The sequence below is a fragment of the Jaculus jaculus genome, chromosome 19 (assembly GCF_020740685.1).
Source record: "Jaculus jaculus isolate mJacJac1 chromosome 19, mJacJac1.mat.Y.cur, whole genome shotgun sequence".
Taxonomy (NCBI): domain Eukaryota; kingdom Metazoa; phylum Chordata; class Mammalia; order Rodentia; family Dipodidae; genus Jaculus; species Jaculus jaculus.
The window spans coordinates 21,877,202-21,897,616 of NC_059120.1; the positions used below are offsets into that span (position 1 = coordinate 21,877,202).

General features: G+C 43.4%; 2 pseudogenes; one reads left to right on the forward strand and one right to left on the reverse strand.

The window, feature by feature from the left end:
- The first annotated feature begins 5,445 nt into the window (after positions 1-5,445).
- Positions 5,446-9,902, forward strand: LOC101615036 (annotated as a pseudogene).
- Positions 9,903-14,960: 5,058 nt separating this feature from the next.
- On the reverse strand, positions 14,961-18,413 carry LOC123455961 (annotated as a pseudogene).
- Between the last annotated feature and the right edge of the window lie 2,002 nt (positions 18,414-20,415).

The following is a 20,415-nucleotide window of genomic DNA, read 5'->3' on the forward strand; positions in this document are numbered from 1 at the left end:
CCTCCATTCTGTTGGGGATGCAACCCTGGGGTTGCAAGTATTCCCCATGGGGTTGTGGTTTATGTGTTGTGGGAGCAGCAGTCAGTTATTTTAGGGGAGGGAATGTCTCTGGGCATGATGTCTCAACCTGAGGCTCTTACAGTGTTTCCACCCCCTCTTCTGCAAAATTCCCTGAGCTGTGGTGGATGAGTTTTAAGTCTTCTTCAGTGATGAGCTCTTAGGAGCCTCTAGATCTCTGCTTTGGTAGGTGTTGAGTGTCCTCAGGGTCTGTTTCCTTCACCCTGGTGCTGATTATCAGGTTCACATGGAAGCATCACTCTTGCTTGTCTCCCCAATTCAGCTGTGGCTTGGCTGAAGTGTGAGGGGTGGTTCATCTCCTCTGGTCTCACTACCTTCTGAAAAAGAAGATAAAAAAAAGATGATAAAGAAAAACAGATTCGGGACCAGGGAAGTGACCATTTATTTTAATTTTTGCTTATTTACTTGGGAGAGAGAGAGAGAATGGACTTGTCAGGGCCTCTAGCCACTGCAAACAAACTCCAGATGCATGAACCACCTTGGGCATCTGGTTTACATGGATTCTGGAGAATTGAACCTGGATCCTTAGGCTTCACAGGCAAATGTCTTACTGCTAAGCCATCTCTCCAGCCCTTGTGTTTTATTTTTGTTTTTATTTTGAGGAAGGGTCTCTAGCCCAGGCTGGCCTGGAATATGCTCTATTATCTTAGGCTGGCCTCAAACTCACAGTGATCCTCCTATTTTAGCCTTAGCTAGGATTACAGACCTATGCTACCACACCCAGCTGTGAGTTAGTTATTCTTGGCCAAGCATCTAATCATGCATGTGGCCACTCCCTTGTATGAATAAGTTATAACTGAGTTGGTTCAGGATTAGAGTTCACCACAACCACCACCACCAACAACAACAAAAAAAAAGATTAATGTTCACTAAATTGTTCATGGAATGGTAAACATTTTGTCTATGAAGGTCTCTAATTATCCTTTAATATACCAAGCCATGGACTTTGGACTTTGAATTATCAGTGCATATTGTAAGGTACAGTCTAGTAAAAATTCTTAGTTCAGTCATCTATGTGACTGTATGTATGTATTGTGTTGATCTAAAGTGTATTTCTGATTTGTGAAATAAGCAACAATAAAATGTCTGTAAGCCACTGTCTCAATGAACATTCACTGTCTGAGAAAGGCAAGGGTGGATGTGGAGCTCAGCAGTAGAGTTCATGCTTAGCAAATGCCCTGGATTTAATCCCAGCACTAAAAATAAATAAATAAACAAACAAAATAAAAGTAGGGGAGGAGGACAGAGAGAAAAGAAGCTACAGAAAGAAAAATACCATCCTAGGTTGGCATTCAGGCTGAGCATGGGGTGTGGAGATGATGGTAAAAACTTACTTCCTGGGCTGGAGAGATGGCATAGCAGTTAAGTGCTTGCCTGTGAAGCCTAAGGACCCCGGTTTGAGGCTCGATTCCCCAGGACCTACGTAAGCCAAATGTACAAGGTGGCACATGCATCTGGAGTTTGTTTGCAGTGGCTGGAGGCCCTGGCGCACCCATTTTTTCCCTCTCTCTCTCTCTCTGCCTCTTTCTCTGTCTGTGGCTCTCAAATACATAAATAAAAATGAGTAAAAAAATTAAAAAAAAAAAAACTTCTTGCTGGGCGTGGTGATGCACGCCTTTAATCCTAGCACTCAGAGGCAGAGGTAGGAGGATTGCCTTGAGTTCAAGGCCACCCTGAGACCACATAGTGAATTCCAGGTTTTCCAGGACTAAAGCAAGAACCTACCTCAAAAAAAAAAAAAAAATTTACTAAGTCTTAATAAGTGGTACTACAAATTCCAGAGTATACTTCTATATATTTTTCAGCCTTTAAGCTTGCTGCCACCAAACCTGCTGGGCAAGACACTGAGGAAGTAAAATGAATTCTTTGAACAAACCTGATCATTGTTACTTGTAGAGCATAATCTCTTGTTTATTTCTAGAGAATGTAGTCCCAGATACCAATATTTCTCTCAGTTCTCTTTTTTCTTTTCAATGTTTTTATTAATAACTTCCATCATTGTACACAATGTCCCATGGTAATGCCCTCCCTCCCCCCACTTTCCCCTTTGAATCTCCATTCTCCATCATATCCCCTCCCCCTCTCAATCAGTCTGTCTTTTATTTTGATGTCATGATCGTTTCCTCCTATTATGATGGTCTTGTGTAGGTAGTGTCAGGCACTGTGAGGTCATGGATATCCAGGCCATTTGGTGTCTGGGGGGAGTCAGTTCTCTCTTTCTCTTTTTTAAAGTATTTTTTATTTTTATTTATTTATTAGAGACAGAGAGAGGGAGAGAGAATGACTGCACCAGGGCCTCTAGCCACTGCAAACGAACTCCAGACACATGTGTCTCCTTGTGCAACTGGCTTACTTGGGACCTGGAGAATTGAACCTGAATCCTTATACTTCACAGGCAAGTGCCTTAATCTCTAAGCCATCTCCATCCCTCTCTGCTTTCTTTACTCAGGTCTTTAGAATTAAGAGAAACACTAAGAAAACAAATTTGGGAGGGTCTGTGTGAGTTCAAGGCCAGTTTAGTAGTACAGACTGAGTTTCAGGTCAGCCTGGGCTAGAGTGCAACCCTACTTCAAAAAGAGAAAGAAAGAGCCAGGTGTGGTGGCACATGCCTTTAATCCCAGCACTTGGAAGGCAGAAGTAGGAGGATCACCATGAGTTCAAGGCCACCCTGAGACTACATAGTTAATTCCAGGCCAGCCTGAGCTAGAGTGAGACCCTGCCTTGAAAAACAAAACAAAACAAAACAAAACAAAAATAAAAGGAAAGAAATATGTGTGTGTGTGATCTTCCCTCACTCCCTCTCTCTTTTTCTCTCTGTCTGTTCTCTGGTCCTTCTAACCTTTCCATTCAGTGCCAGCTCCTCTGATGCCTCCCAGCTTCTATCCCTGCCTTGTGTATTTAGTGAGATGCCCCCATCTTCCTGTGTTTTCCCCTTGCTACCTAAAATAGCTCCGTTGGTCGTACTGTTAATAAGCGCAGTGCTGCTGAATCTGAGGGTCGGGTATTTTCGCACAGATGCTCTGGCAAGGCAGCCGTTCCTCCAGAGTCAGTCACCTGGGCTGTGAACTCTGTTTTGCGCCCAGTGCTTTGCTTCACTCACCAATCCCTCCAGGCAAGACAAAAGAAAAAAGGGGGCTGGAGAGATGGCTTAATAGTTAAGGTCTTTTCCTACAAAGCCAAAGGACCCTGGCTCAATTCCCCAGGACCTAGGTAAGCCATATGCTCAAGGAGGCATATGTGTATGGAGTTCATTTGCAGTGCCTGGGGGCCCTGGTGTACCCATTCTCTGTCTCTCTCTAAGCCTCTTTCTCTCAAATATATAAATAAATAACATATATTTCAAAAAGAGAAAAGGAGCATGAAGAAGAATGGAAAGCTGGGAAAAACTGAATTCAAATCTAAAATCTAACCATATTGCTCATTCACTGTTTGAGTTTAAACAAGTTCTGTAAGCTCTCTAAGCCTCCATTTATTTACATATTGATGCCTACTACCTCACAGGACTAACTAAATGAACTAATCTTATATCATAATTCTAGAACAGTGGTATGTGCATAGACACTCCGTGTCTTATGGGTACAGAAAAACATGAAAAACCAGGCATGGTGTTGCATGCCTTTAATCCCAGCACTTGGGAGGCAGAGGTAGGTGGATCTCCATGAGTTCGAGGCCACCCTGACACTACATAGTTAATTCCAGGTCAGCCTGGACCAGAGAGAGACATCTACCTCAAAAAACCAAAAGAAAAAAATAAGAAAGAAATTAAGAAAGAAAAACATGAAGAGACAACTCAGTCGCTGGGGTAGCATTGTCACTTGGTACCCATGAACACAAACAAGGCCCTCATTCACAGTAAGCAATGTGGATGGATTTTCAGTTTTGCTGCTGTTGACTCTGGAATGAACATCCTTATATCTAAGTCTTCGAACACATATTTTATCTTCTCAGGACAAGTTCCCTTTAAGTCAAAGCACTTGTATGCTGTCCTGGTTCTCAGTGCCTATGGCCACAATTCCTTTCTTGACCATGGTATCTCCCCTGCCAGGCAGGTATGCACAGTTCCTTACAAGCCCTTGCACTGGCAGAGTTTCCACTGGCAGTGTGTATCTGCACATCAGTATAGTCTCCAAGTCCACTCTCCCTTTCCTCCATAAGAAGAGATCTTATCTTGGGCTGGAGATATGGCTTAGTGGTTAGGCGCTTGCCTGCAAAGCCAAAGGACCTAGGTTCAATTCCCCACGACCCATGTAAGCCAGATGCACAAGATGGTACGGGCATCTGGAGTTTGTTTGCGGCAGCCGGTGGCCCTGGTGTATCCATTCTCTTGATATGCCTCTTTCTGTCTCTTCAATAAATAAATGAAATATTTTTATCTTTTAAATTTTATTTTTATTTATTAATTTGAGAGAGGGAGATATAGAAATAGGCAGGTAGATACTGCACCAAAGTTCTCGATTTTAGGAGCCCAGCTTTAGTCATTTGAACATGCTTCTAAATAAAACAAAAAACCAAAACTAGACTTTGGATCTATAATAATAGCTCAATAACTTTGTCAAGGAAAGCTCGAATATGCAGTGATGGTTTATGGAAGGGCGTGGCGATTTTAAATTTATATTGTGTGTGAAGTTCAAATAAAGTGATATCTACATTCATGTGATTTACTGGTCAGCATGACCATTAGTTATTGAGTAGAAATTGACTGAACTTTGATTTCCTTTTTTTAAATCGTGTTGCATTTGATTCCTGATAAAATTCCCTCAAATTGAGTTCTTGTTCTTGAATTATGAAATTTATGGTGAGAATGTAAGGGAAGAGGCAACTGAAACATTGTTCCTTATTTACAAACTGCTTGAAATGAATACTTAATTTAAGTTTGCACTTTAAAACCAAACTTAAAACCAAACACTCATTTCAAAGTAGGTTAAGTGACTGTGGTACATGCTTACTAGCTTTGTGAAATTCTAAAGGAATCAAAGAATTCATGATGATTTCAATTTTCTGTAGATTGCTTTTTATACAGTGTTTCTTTCCTATGGATATTGTTCCTTCTTTCCTTCTCCCCGCTCCCCTCCCCTCTCTCTCAATCACAGTGTTCATCGTCATTGACCTCAGCAGCAAATTTAACTTGGATTCATTTAGGATCACAGGAATCAGGGGAAAGTGATTTTAAAGGTGGTTTCTCCAGCACATTTTAAGAAAAGGGACCAAAAGTTATTTTAGCTTCCTCAATAGATTGCATGTTGCTTATTAGGATAATAAATTAATGTTAAATGCAATATATGTCTTATCTTTACTATGGCATCTGTTTAGGAGTTGTTCAAATCACTGCGGTAGGGCTCTGCAAATAAAATCATGTAACCTATTATCATGGATCTAATGTACTGTAACTTTATCAGTGAAAGGTAAAAATCTCAAATAACAAGTACAGACATTGAACAATGACCTATAAAGATTTGTAAAAGTAAAATTTTTCCAATAGATTTCATTCTTGTCATTTTGTAAGATGACCCTGCAGTCCACCTGTTTGTAACTTTTTAAATAAAATAGACATCTGTATTAAAAAAAAAAAGAAAGAAAAAGAAAAAGAAAAAGAAATAGGCAGGTAGAGAGAGAGAATGTGTGCACCAGGGCCCCTAGCCACTGCAAAGTCCAGATGTGTGTGCTCTCTAGTGCATCTGGCTTACATGGGTTCTGGGGAGTTGAACCCGGGTACTTTGGCTTTGCAGGCAAACGCCTTAATCGCTAAGCCATCTCTCCAGCCCTAAAATATATATATTTTTATAAAAGACTCCAGCTTCTCTGGGTACATGATCATGCCCCAGCTGATTACACTCTTCAGCTTCCCTTGTCACTAAATATGTCCATGAAACACGCTCTTACCATCTGATCATGAGATCACAACTTCCATTCCACTTATTCAGAAGAAAACTGCTTGCCCCTCTCTTCTTCCCTTTCCACAGACTGGAATTCAGATCCAACCTGGACCATATAAATAAGGACAGTATCCTAGGGGAGGGACAAAGAGAAAGACCAAATGCTCTGGAGCCTTTGAATCCTTTCATGAAGCCAATCATCCTGGCAGCCTGAAGTATTTACTTTCAGTCTTTCACATGCTAGATCTCTTCACTATAGAATCAGCCTCTATCTTTTTTAAAGATTTTATTTTTATTTATTAGAGACAGAGAGAGGGAAAGAAGAGAGGGGGAGAGAGAGAGAGAGAGAATAGGCATGCCAGGTCCTCTAGCCACTGCAAACAAACTCTAGACTCATGTGCCACCTTGTGCATCTGGCTTATGGGGGACCTGGAGAATTGAACTGGGGTCCTTAGGCGACACAGGCAAGCGCCTTAACTGCTAAGCCATCTCTCTGGCCCCTAGCATGTATCTTAAAATCACAGAGGGTTAAAATATCGTTTTATGTAATCTTAAGGCACATAGGGAGTGCTAATTAGCTTTACACAAGAGCAGGTATTGTATTGCTTTGTGACATCCTGAAAGTCACTTACCTGTTCCAGCATTTCATGAGATATTTACACGAGCATTGGGACATTTCCCTTCACTATAACAGTGTTGTGGTTTCAGTGTCAATCGCTTTATCCTTCCTCTCCACAATAGTTCATCGGTGTTGATGCCCTGTGTATCTTTTCTCACAGCCAGCTGCTGAATTTCAGGCATATGATTAACCTAAGAAGGTTTAAGAAAATGCGTTGGAGTTCTTTTCTTTGTTTATCTTCAAGCCTGAACTTGCAGTTGAGTTTTCTATAAATATTTTTTGTAGGATTACAGGTTAGATTTCTAGATTCAAGTTAGTTGTACAACCCATTATGGAAACTGTAGCCTAATTTTTATAAAAGCCATGCTTTGTATTGCAGTGGGCCCCATGTTGATCACGTCTCTGCTCTGGTCTCTGTGAATGCTCTTACTGCAGTAGAGTACACTGCACTGCATGAACTCTCAGATTTTTATATAAGGAACTCTAGAAGTAAAGTGAATTTTGAGACGATTTTTTCAACCTGTTTCTAAACAGATATTTATTCTTTTCTTTCCTTGAGAAGTAAAGGTTAAATGGCTTTGTGATTGGCACCTTCTTTATGCTGCCCCGTGGTTTCAGAGAGCTTATCGGTGGTTGGCCCCATGAGTTTGAGCAGAACATCATGGCGGTGGGAGTGGGTAACCAGAAAGAACTATTCACCTCATGGCACATAGGCAAGGCCAGGGACAAAATATGCCCAAGGACCCCCCCATCTGGCCAGTGACTTACTTCTTCCAGCTATATCCATCTCCAAAGCTTCCACCCCCCCCCCCAAGAAAAGGCACCATCATCTGTTAAGTGAGAGTATAACTCTTGAGGGCTGAAGAGATGGTTCAGTGGTTAAGGTGCTTGCCTGCAAAGTCTAACGACCTGGGTTTGATTCCCCATGTAAAGCCAGATGCACAGAGTGGTACATGCATTTGGAGTTCTTGGCAGTGGCTAGATGCCCTGGCACACCCATGCATCCTCTGTGTGTGCTCTTCTCTCTGCTTGCAAATGAATAAATAACATTAAAAATATACAACAGTTGAGACTATGGTTGTCACTTAAAATCCAACCCATGGGGCCAGAGAGATGGCTTAGTGGTTAAGGCACTTGCCTGCAAAGCCGAAGGGCAGAGGTTCAATTCCCCAATACCTACATAAAGTCAGTTGCACAAGGTGGTCCAAGCATCTGGAGTTGGTTTGCCTTGGTACCCTGGCCCTGGTGTGCCCATCCTCTCCCTCTCTCGCTCAAACTCAAATAAGTAAACAATATTTTTTAAACAAACCCAATCTGTAACCATAACCATGGTTTTGTGAATTCTCCTCCCTTATCTCCTGCGACCTCTCAGTTTCCCTCCACATACGGGCTGCACACACACTTCTGTCTTCTCTTGACTTTGGTCTGTTGTACATTTTCAGTAGTATCTATGAATCCCTTCCGCACCAACTTTGGATCCTACTACCTACAACCAAATTACCCTCTAAATCCTACAATGTTATTATTATTATTATTATTATTATTATTATTATTATTATTATTATTATTATTATTATTTTGAGGTAGGGTCTCACTCTTGCCCAGGCTGACCTCAGACTCAATCTGTAGTCCCAGGCTGACCTCAAACTCACAGCGATCCTCCTCCATCTGCCCGCTTGGTGCTGGGATGAAAAATGCGCACCACCATCCCGGGGCCTGAATTCTACATTGGAACTCTTAGAACAACCTGGGGCTGGGAGGATCGCTCAGAAGTTCAAGGCACTTGCTGGCAAAGTGTGGAGGCCCCAGTTAAATTTCCAAGTCACGGGTTAGAGGCCAGGGCGGAGGCGGTGCGGCGCGCCCGGGCTCGGTGAGCATCGACGTTAGGCCGGGGTCGTGAGCGACGGCGGCGGCGAGCGGAACTACCGCGAGCGGCTTAATGTAGAAGAAAAATGCGGAAGTCGTCATTTGACAAGTTTTATTTTATAAATGAGTATTTGAAGCTCAGGAATAAGTGAAGCTGAAATTTGAAAAACGAAAGAAAGAAAGAAAGAAAGAAAGAAAGAAAGAAAGAAAGAAAGAAAGAAAGAAAGAAAGAAAGAAAGAAAGAAAGAAAGAAAGAAAGAAAGAAAGGAAGAAAGGAAGAAAGAAAGAAAGAGGGCTGGAGAGATGGCTTAGCGGTTAAGCGCTTGCCTGTGAAGCCTAAGGACCCCGGTTCGAGGCTCGGTTCCCCAGGTCCCACGTTAGCCAGATGCACAAGGGGGCGCACACGTCTGGAGTCCGTTTGCAGAGGCTGGAAGCCCTGGCGCGCCCATTCTCTCTCTCTCCCTCTATCTGTCTTTCTCTCTGTGTCTGTCGCTCTCAAATAAATGAATAAAAAAAAAAAAGAAGAAAGAAAGAAAGAAAGAAAGAAAGAAAGAAAGAAAGAAAGAAAGAAAGAAAGAAAGAAAGCTAATTATCAGACCAGAAGTCCCACTTGTAAAATATTGAGCAATTTGTGTGAAGTGGGGAAGATGAAAGAAGCCGTAATTTGAAACGGAAGAATGAAGAAAAGAAATAAAAATGAAGTTAAGATGAGAAGTAATCTAAGAATCCCATTCTGCGTCCAGAAGTGCTGGTGTCTGGGAAATCTGCAAGACATCCCCCTGCAAGGTCTCGCTCCAGGCAAGATTCCAGACAATCCAGATCAAAGCCCAGGTCCAGATCTGAATCTAGGTCTAGATCCAGAAGTTCTCAGAGGCAGTATGCAAGGTCACGATCTCGATCCTGCTCCCATAGGCGGTTCCGTAGCAGATCTTATAGTTCGCAGACATCTTAGCCACAGCCATCTTCCCATGTCTTGGAGTGTTTGGGTTGAGCTTGTACACCACAGAAAGATCTAAGAGAATTTCTCTAAATGTGGCCCTGTGGCCGATGTGTCCATTGTATATGACCAGCAGTCTAGACACTCAAGAGGATTTGCTTTTGTTTATATTGAAAATGTGGATAATGCCAAGGAAGCTAAAGAACGTGCCAATGAATGGAGCTGGATGGACATAGAATTAGAGTTGATTTCTCCACAACAAAGAGACCCCAACTCCTGGAATTTATGTGAGGAGACCTACCTATGGCAGCTCACGGTCCTCGGGATTATTACCCTAGAGGCTGTGATGATCGAGATTACTATAGAGATCATACAGAGGAGGAGGCGGTGGTGCAGGATGCAGAGCTGCCCAAGACAGGGATCAGATTTACAGAAGGAGATCACTTCTCCTCATTACAGTTGTGGAGGATTCAGATCACGTTCCAGGTCTGGATCCCATTTGCTTTACACTATTAAAGCGTGGAGTTGAAGATTTTCTGAAACCTGCCATAGAGCTGGAATGTTGTTTGTGGACAATATATTTATTGTCTCCTGTTTAAAAAGTGAACAGTGCCTACTGAAGTTAGGTGACTTTTACACCTTTTATGATGCCTAACTTTTGGTGGAGCTGAAATGCTGTTTTCATTCTGCATTTGTGTAGTTCTGTACTTTGTTCAAAGTTAAGTGTTTTCAGAAAGTATGTTTTGCAAAAAGGAGACATAAAGGGAAGAGAAAGGAAGAGAGGAGGGTACTTAATAGGTTGATATTGTATATATGTAAGTACAATGATTGAGATGGGGAGGTAATATGATGGAGAATGGACTTTTAAAGGGGAAAGTGTGGGGGGGGAGGGAATTACCATGGGAAATTTTTTTATAATCATGGAAAATGCTAATAAAAGTTTAAAAAAAAGAAAGTATGTTTTGCCTGTATTTTTTTACGATCTACATTTTGACTGCTGAGAAGTTTCTATTGTACAAAACTTCATTTTTTCCTACTGAAAAAAAAAAAATTTCCAAGTCGCCCATGTAAAGCCAGACCCCGAAAGAGACACAAGTGTCTAGTGGTTTGCAGGGGCAACAGGTCCTGGAGCACTCACACACACGCAGCACGCACACATAGACACACATGTGCGAATGAATAAAGAATTTTAAAAAGGAGCCAGGTGTGGTGGCGCACGCCTTTAATCCCAGCACTCAGGAGGCAGAAGTAGGAGGATCGCCATGAGTTCAAGGCCACCCTGAGACTCCATGGTGAATTCCAGGTCAGCCTGGGCTAGAGCAAGACCCTACTTCAGAAAACAAAAAACAAATAACAAAAAAAAAATTAAAAAAAAAAAACCTGATCACTGCTCCTGCCCTTCTCTCCGAGGGTTTTTTTTTTTTTTTTAAAGCTTTTCTTTTCTTTTTCTTTATATTTTCTTTCTTTATTTGAGAGAGAGAGAGAGAGAGAATGAGCATGCCAGGGCCTCCAGCTACTGCAAATGAACTCCAGATGCATGCACCACCTTGTGCATCTGGCTTACATGGGTCCTGGGGAATTGAACCTCTGTCCTTTGGCTTTGCAGACAAGCACCTTAACTGCTAAGTCATCTTTCCAGCCCCTTTCTTTACTTTTCTTTCTTTGCTTCTCTCTTTCCTTCTCTCTCTCTCTCTCTCTCTCTCTCTCTTTCTGGCAAGCCTAAAAGGCCCCAACAGACTGGCCTTTTTGTTATGAGAGAGAGAGAACTGGCATACTAGGGCCTCCAGCCATGGTAATTGGACTCCAGATACGTGCCGTCTTGTGCGCATGTGCAACCTTGCGCACTTGCATCACCTTGTGCGTCCGGCTTATGTGGCACCTGGAGAGTCGAACACGGGTCCTTAGGCTTTGCAAGAAAGTGCCTTAACTGCTAAGCCATCTCTTCAGGCCCCCTTTCTTTTCTTTTAAAAAACTATCTAGTACAAGGCTGGGCAAGGTGGCACACACCTTTAATCCCAGCACGGGGGAGACAGAGGTAGGAGGATCGCCATGAGTTCAAGACCACCCTGAGACTCCATAGTGAATTCCAGGTCACAGCCTGGGTTAGAGCAAGACCCTGTTTCAAAAACAAAAGAAAAACAACAACAACAAAAAAATAAAATTATTTAGGGGCTGGACAGATGGCTTAGTGGTTGAGGTGCTTGCCTGGGGATTAAATGTAAACCCCAAGACAGAACTCATGTCTGCTTTACTTAAAGAATTGAAATGAAATAAGACTGAGAAGGATTATTTTTGTGAACTATTATATTTATTCTGAAGTCAGGAGGGGTGAGGGAGAGTCCACGGACCAAAGAAAGGGGAATGGCAGGGTAAGTTAGACTGAGGACCCAAGGACGAGGAGCGGATACATCCACACAGTCTAAGGGCCCAGGTTTATCTTTTCCTACCCTGGCAGCTTAGCTGTCAAAACCTTATTGATGGCAAAAACCTCAGATGCTGAGAGATGAATGGCCCATGAGCCGGAAAAGAGGAAAACTCCAGTCTCAAGCCTCATGAGCAGCCAGGTTTTTTACTTTGGGTCTGGGGCCGAATCTGAGACAAGTCAGTCCACCTGGGTGCAGTTTCCGGGAGGGGCTGGGCTTGAACGCACGCACCTGAGTAATTCCAGCTCTGCAGCAGCCTCAGAAGATAGCAGGGTGAATATGTGGGGTGATCTTTCTCCCAAACTCAAGTATTCTTGTTCTCAGACACTCCAGCTTGAGCATTGAATCCGCTGGGCCACCTCTCCAGTTAGATTGGTTTTCCTTGCTGGACTATTTCACGGCAGTTCTTGAGTAATAAAAATGATGTTGTAGCAGGCTGAGCTGATGAGTTACTTTGTAGAGAGAGCTGAGGAGATGGCTCAGTGGAAAGAGCACTTGCTGTGCAGGTGAGTGGACCTCAGGTTGATCTCTAGGACTTGTGTAAAAAGCCAGGCACAGCCAGGTATGCCTGTAACCCCACAGCTGAGGGGACAGATCCAGGAGGATGTCTGGGGCTTCTCCATCAGCCAGGCTAGCTGCAAAACAGGGAGCTCCAAGTTCAGCGAGAGACTGGCTCGAGGAAGTCAAGCAGAACCATGGAGGGCATAGCTGACATCCTCCTCTGGCCCCAGGCAGCGTGTACACATATGTGCATACACAGCACACACTACATACCACACACACCAATAAAATACACACACACACACACAAACAGGCTGGCTAGATAGCTTAGTGCTTAAGGCACCTGTCCACAAAGCCATCGACTCCCCAGGACCCACATAAGCCAAATGCACCTGGTGGTCCATGCATCTGGAGTTTGTTTGCAGTGGCTGCAGGCTCTGGCATGCCCATTCTCTCTTTCTCTCTCTCTCTCACTCTCTACCTGCCTAATTCTGTATCTTTCTCAAATAAATAAATAAAAATAAAATATGTTAAAAAACCCAATAATTACTTTGTAGAGACCTTAGATATATATGCTTAAATATTAGCTGATTTCCCTCTGAACTAGTGAGTTATTAACCTGAAGCTGGAGTGAGATTGGTTTGCACCATGGGGAACTTAATTACTCCCATGACGGCACTGAGCTTCCTTGCTTACCACTTCTTCCCACACCTTTCTTATATTTAAAGCCAAAAAATCATTATTTACTTCATATTTGATATCCTGATATATTTCTCAGGAAACAATTTTCTTTTTAAAAATTATTTATTTGTTTATTGGACAGAGATCGGAGAAAGGGAGAAGCTAGCAGAGAGGAAGAGAGAGAGAAAGGGGAGAGAAAGAGAGAGATAAAATGGGCTCACCAGGGCCTCCAGCCACTGCAAACAAACTCCAGATGCAAACGCCTCCTAATGAATCTGGTTTATGCGGGTGCTGGGGAATCGAACCTGGGTCCTTAGGCTTCACAGGCAAGTGCCTTAAATGCTAAGCCATCTCTCCAACCCAGGAAACAAATTTCTAATCTCATTCTTGTACATGAAACACTGCTTACAGCAACAATACAAAATAGGAATGCCTCGTAAAATGAAACAATTATCTGCCAATCCAATAGCATTTTATGTTTTTTAAAATTATTTATTTGTTTATTTTTGAGGTAGGGTTTTACTCTAGCCCAGGCTGACCTGGAACTCACTCTGTAGTCCCAGGCTGACCTTGAACTCACAGTGCTCCTCCTGTCTCAGCATCCTGTGTGCTAAGATTAAAGGTGTGCACCACCACACCTGGCCCAATAGCACATTAGTATTGAAAAATAATTCCTTCAAATTTGCCTCACAATTATAAAAATGGCCAGTTGTGGTGGCACACACCTTTAATGCCAGCACTCAGGAGCTGAGGAAGGAGGATCACTGTGAGTTCAAGACCAGCCTGGGCTACAGAGTGGATTCCAGGTCAGCCTGGACTAGAATGAGACCCTGCTTCAAAACAACAAGAGCCGGGCATGGTGGCACTCACCTTTAATCCCAGCACTCAGGAGGAAGAGGTAGAAGGATTGCCTTGAGTTCAAGGCCACCGTGAGACTACATAGTGAATTCCAGGTCAGCCTGGGCTAGACCAAGATCCTACCTCAAAATAAAAAAACTCAAAAATTATAAAAATGTTGTAATTAATACACATTTAACTAATTAGCTAACTATTATTACATATGTTGAAAGGGCAACTAATTACTCATATACTTACATTTAAATTTATTGTATTTATTAATTTTCAGAAAAAGGGGGGGAGGAGAGAATGGGCACAACAAACTAGATGCATGCACCACTTTGTGCGTCTGACTTTACATGGGTACTGGGAAATTGAACCCAGGCCATCAGGCTTCAAGCAAGAACCTTTAACTGTTGAGCCATCTCTCCAGCACTCGAAATATTGGGTTGGGGAGATGAATCAGCTCTTAAAAGTGCTTGCTACTTAAGCATGAGGGTCTGTGCTACCAGAGACCACCAAGCTTGTCTCCCCAGAACCCACATTAGAAAAAGAAGCTGGAAGCTGGGAGCTGGAGAGATGGTTTAGCATTAAGCACTTGCCTGTGAAGCCTAAGGATCCCGGTTCGAGGCTCATTTCCCCAGGGTCCAGGTTAGCCAGATGCACAAGGGAGGGGTCACACGTCTGGAGTTCATTTGCAGTGGCTAGACGCCCTGCCGTGCCCATTCTCTCCCTCTCTCTCTCTCTCTCTCTCTCTCTCTCTCTGCCTCTTTTTCTCTCTGTCTGTCGCTCTCAAATAAATAAATAAAAATAAACAAAAAATTTTTAAAGAAGTATATGACATGTGAGGCTGCAGAAAAGAAGCCCCGAATGCAATGGGGAGACACAGGTATTGTTAGGTACTATTTGATAAGTAGGTCCATAGCTGTGGACACAATTAGAGAAGGTGGGTTCGATCTGGTAGTAGTTAACTGGGGAAGCAGGGCTGAGGGACTTAGCAGGGCATGCTCACGTTGCTCTGTCCATCTCTCGGAGACAAAGGTCTTGCTGCCTTTCTCCCTTCTTTTCTGCCTCCCATCTCTCTCTCTTTTGAAACAGTCTCACTATGCTATTCAGGCTGACCACAAACTTGTGATCTTATTACCTTAGCCTCCTGAGCGCTGGAATATGTTATGAAGCAATGTTACAACTGAAAGTTTGTCTTGTAAACTATTATCCCACCTACATTTAATTCTTTTATGTTTAACAATGGTGCTTGCATTTGGCACGAACTTTTCATGAGAAGACATTAAAGGTAATCACACAATCTCGAGATTTTTGTTTGTTGAAATATTGGAAAAGTGTCAGAAATATCACAGAGGCAAATAAAACATAAGGTTAAATCTGAAAAAAAGAGGCTATTCTGGAACCAGAGAGCCCGGGTTTAAATTCAGATTTTGTTAAGTAAAAGTTCATTGAAACTCTGTTTTAATTTCATCATCTACAAAGTGGAGAGCGTTTGTTCACTGAATAAATATTCATTGGTTCCTAGTCATTCCAACTCAAGGAAACATTTTTTTGCATGTGCATGTGTGTCTGTATATGTACATGTGTTTATATGTGTGTGATGTACAAAGTGTGCATGTATGTTCCCATGGGTGTGGCACACATGTGCCTGCGGAGGTCAGAGGACAGCTTCAGGTATCCTCAGGGACTCCATCCATCTCTTTCTGAGGCAGGGTCTCTTATTGGCCTGGAACCCGCCAATTATTCTAGCCTGGCTGGCCATCGAGTTTCAGAGATCCTCCTGTCTCTGCCTCCTCAGTGCTGGCATTACAAGCACACGCTGCCACAGGCCACATCACCACATGGGCACTAGGACTCAAACTCCGCTCCTTACACACTTGACCCGCTGAGCAACCTTCCTCGCTCCCACAAGATACATTCTTTTAAAAAAAATATTAGGGGCTGTAGAGATGGCCTAGCAGTTAAGGCACTTGCCTGTGAAGCCTGAGGATCCATGTTTGATTCTTTAGACCCCACGCAAGCCAGATGCACAAAGGTGACGCAAGTGTGCAAGGTCGCACATGCGCAAAAGGGGCGCACACATCTGGAGTTTGAGTGCAGTGGCTGGAGGCCCTGGCACACCAATCATCTCTCTCACTCTCCCATAAAAATAGCATATATTAATTATGCAAAATGAATTTCCTTGATATTTTCATATATCTGTCTAATGTATTTTGTTCATATTCATCTCCCATAACCCTCTTCATCCCCCCTACTTCCTTTGATCCCCTTCCTCTTTCCAATCAGCAGTCCCTTTTTATTGTCATATTCTTTCTTTTCTCTCTTTCTCTCCCTTTTTTTTTTTTTTGGTTTTTTGATGTAGGGTTTCACTAGTCCAGGCTGTCCTGGAATAATTCACTATGTAGTCTCAGGGAGGCCTTGAACTCATGGCAATCCTCCTACCTCTACCTTCCGAGTGCTGGGATTAAAGGTGTGTGCCTCTGCACCCAGCTTCTCTCTCTTTTTTTCAATATTTTTATTTATTTATTTGAGCAAGAGAGAGAGAGGCAGATAGAGAATGGGCATATTAGGGCCTCCAGCCACTGCAAACAAACTCCAGATGCATGTACCACATCTGGCTTATGTGGGTCCTGGGTAATTGAACTGAGGTCTTTTGGCTTTGCAGGCAAGTGCCTAACCACTAAGCAATCTCTCCAGTGGCTCCTTCCTTCCCTCCTTCCTTCCTTCCTTCCTTCCTTCCTTCCTTCCTTCCTTCCTTCCTTCCTTCCTTCCTTCCTTCCTTCGTAAGGCAATGGGTGAGGGGTTATGTATAGAAACAAGGGTACCTTTACTAGTAATTTTACCACTGAAAACCTCTCTCCCACAGCCAGCAACCATGAACTTCTTCTAGATGCCCCAGGCTGGGTAGGGGTAGGACCATCTGAGCTCCTGGCCCTTCCCCAGCAGTGCTGTAGGCAAACGCTTGGGCAGGTCATGTGTAAACTCTCACAGCCACTGTGATTTCATGAGTATGACAGCCATGCTGTGTTTGGGGGTGAAAGCATCCCATAATGCTCAACCCTTCCTCTGGCTCTTAGATTTTTTTTTCTGCCCCCTTTTCTGTGATGTTCTCAGAGGCTTGGAGAAGGTGATGTAAATGATCCATTTAAGGCTTAGCTCTCCACCGGCAGTTACTCTTAGCACTTTGCTCTGTCCGCGACTCTGCAGTTACAACCTTGCACTGCAGAAGGAATTCTCTCTGACCAAAGCCGGCAGCAGTACTAATGTACAGGCACAAACAGAAATATTTAGGAGACAATTTGACAGGAACATCAAGTTAGCGAAACAGCAGCAATATTTTCCTTATTAGGGTCTATGATATCCCAACCTACAGTGGCAAATTTGAGTTAACTCCTTTGGAGTGGGCTTCAAATCTAATCAAAAACTACTTGGGTCCGGCAAGGTGGAGCACACCTTAATTCCCAGCACTGGGGAGGCAGAGGTAGGAGGATCGCTATGAGTTCAAGGCCACTCTGAGGCTACATAGTGAATTCCAGGTCAGCCTGGGATAGTGAGACCTTACCTCAAAAAACAACAAAAAGGGCTGGAGAGATGGCTTAGTAGTTAAGCACTTGCCTTTGAAGCCTAGGGACCCTGGTTTGAGGCTTGATTCCTCAGGACCCACGTTAGCCAGATGCATAAGGGGGCGCACGCATCTGGAGTTGTTTTTCAGTGGCTGGAGGCCCTGGCGTGCCCATTCTCTCTCTATCTGCCTCTTTCTCTCTGTCACTCTCAAATAAATAAATAAACAACAACAAAAAGTTTAAAAAAACTTTCTAAAAAACAACAAAAAGTTGGTTACCCCCATAACAGACTTGCCACTACTGAAGAAATGTTCCTGAGGCTGATGATCACCAATACCTTTGACTCTAGAATGAGACCCAAGAGCTTAGATTTCTAGAAATGAAGTTTCAGTAAATCATCCTAGGAGGCAAAGGCTCTAGTCAGACAGATGAGATATTGGCTGCAAGCAAGGAAACATTTCTTTTTTTTTTTTTTTTTTTTTTGAAACCAGAATGTTTATTTTGATTGACAGCCGAAATTCCCAAGATGCGTTGGAGGCCGCAGCCACTGCTGGCTTGGGTTTAGGTGCTGTTCCTTCACGGAATCCACGCCTGAATCTCCGAAAGACAATTGATTTTTTTTTTTTAAATTTAATTGTTTGACAGAGAGACGAAGAGCCAGAGAGAAAGAGAGAATGGGTGCACCTGGACCTCCAGCCACTGCAAACAAACTCCAGACACATGTGCCCCCTTGTGCATCTGGCTTACTTGGGTCCTGGGGAATCTAACTGGAGTCCTTAAGCTTTACAGGCAAATGTCTTAACCAGTAAGCCATTTCCCTAGCCCCAAAAGACAATTTTCAGGTGCCTCATTCGCCCAGTTCTGGTAGTGTTTCACCTCTTAGCCTTGGCACCCAGTTATACCTTCTCCTGTGCTTGGCAGGGTAGCCACACTTGCCACCGCTCCACCCTCAGAGGTGGTAGGTCTTACACCACAGCAGGTGTGCGTCTTATTGCCACGCTTTCCAAACGAGGACGTTCCCTTCCTCATCTTGCTTCTGCCCGAAACTTAGTTTTTGTTGGTTAGAGGGTTACAATTACCTGCTCATTGCTGGGATGAACACCTGACCAGAAGCAGTTTATGGGAGTAAAGGGGTTATTTCAGGCTTACAGATTCCAGAGGAACTGCATCAGGGCAGAGAGGCTGGCTCACTTCAGCAGTCCCTGGCTGAGAGAGAACAGCCAGAGCTCAAACTGGCTCAGAGCGTGCCTTATGGCTGGGTTCAAGATTTGTCCCCAGTGGCGCTCCTTTCCCAGAGAAGGGAGCTTAATCAAAAACACCTGATGCACAGGGTGTGGTGGTGCACACCTTTAATCCCAGCACTCAGAAGGTAGAGGTAGGAGGATCGCTGTGAGTTCAAGGCCACCTTGAGACTACACATGTCAGCCTGAGCTAGAGTGAGACCCTACTTTGCAAAACCAAAACCAGAACCAAATCCAAACAAACAAAAAACAAAACAACAACAACAAAAAAAAACCAAGATACTTGAGATGGCTTAGTGGTTAAGGTGCTTGCTTGCAAAGTGAAAGGACCCAGGTTTGATTCCCCAGGACCCAGTAAGCCATATACACAAGGTGGCACATGTGTATGGAGTTCGTTTGTAGTGGCTGGAGGCCATGGTGTGCCTATTCTCTCTCTCCCTCCCTCTCTTTCTTATCTCTATCTCCCTCTTTCTCTCTCAAATAAATGAAATAGTTTTTAAAATATTTGAGTCTGTGGGGCCATTTACATTCAGACCATCGGGACATAGTGTGTGTGTGTGTGTGTGTGTGTGTGTGTGTGTGTGTGTGTGTGGTGGTATGTGTGTATAGTGTGTATGAATGTATGTGTGTAGACAGATGCATTCCTGTATGGAGATAACAGACTGACTGGTGTCCTCCTCTATCACTGATCCATGTTGTTCCCTTGAGATGGAATCTCTCAAAGCTCAAAGCTGCCATTTTATGCTGCTCAGATTGGCTGCATTGAATATTCTGCTCCACTTACCACAGGATGGGGTTGTAAGTGTGTGTGGCCATGACCAAATTTTTACTCAGGCCACCTCAGGTCCTTATGCTTGTGCATCAAGCTTTTTCACCCTCTGAACCACCTCCCCAGGCCTGCTTTGAGACAGAATTTCATGCAGCCCAGGCTGACCTTGAACTCCTGACCCTCCAGACTGTACCTCTCAAGTGCTGGGATTGCAGACAAGTGACGCCACACCCAGATTTTATGCAGTGTAGGGAATTGTACCCCGAGCTTCATGCATGGTAGGCAAGCATTCTGCCAACTGAACTACATTCCCAGACCAAAGCAAAGGAACTCTGAATAGGTAGTCACACATTCCAGTTATAGACTCATGAATAATAGCCAGTCAGGAATGCTTAGTACGTGACTATAATTTCAGCCCGTGGGAGGTTATGGCAGGATAACAACCTGGGCTACAGAGTAAGACCTTGTCTCAAAATGAGACAAATGCATAGTAGCAGGAACAGCTAATGCTGGAATGTCTGAAAATTGAATAATTATTCTACATTGTTTGGTTTAATTTAAGAAGTATCACATTTTTCCCCTTCTCTTCTTTCCTTTCTCTTTCTTTCTTTCTTTCTTTCTTTCTTTCTTTCTTTCTTTCTTTCTTTCTTTCTTTCTTTCTTCCTTCCTTCCTTCTCTCTCCCTCTCCCTCTCTCTCTCTCTCTCTCTCTCTCTTTCTTTGGTTTCTCGAGGTAGGGTCTCATTCTAGCCCAGGCTGACCTGGAATTCACTCTGTATTCTCAGAGTGGCCTGGAACTCACGGCGATCCTCCTACCTCTGCCTCCCCAAGTGCTGGGATTAAAGGTGTGCGCCACCATGCCCAGCTTCTTCCATTCTTTCTTGGCAATTATTACCCGTCCTTTTCCCCACTGGTAGAATTTTGCCTACAATTTAGGCTATTGAATGCAGTAATAAAAAACACTGAAGCCAGGACTTGTAGTTTGAATGGCTGTTTCCAAATAGATTCAGGAGTCTTCTCCCC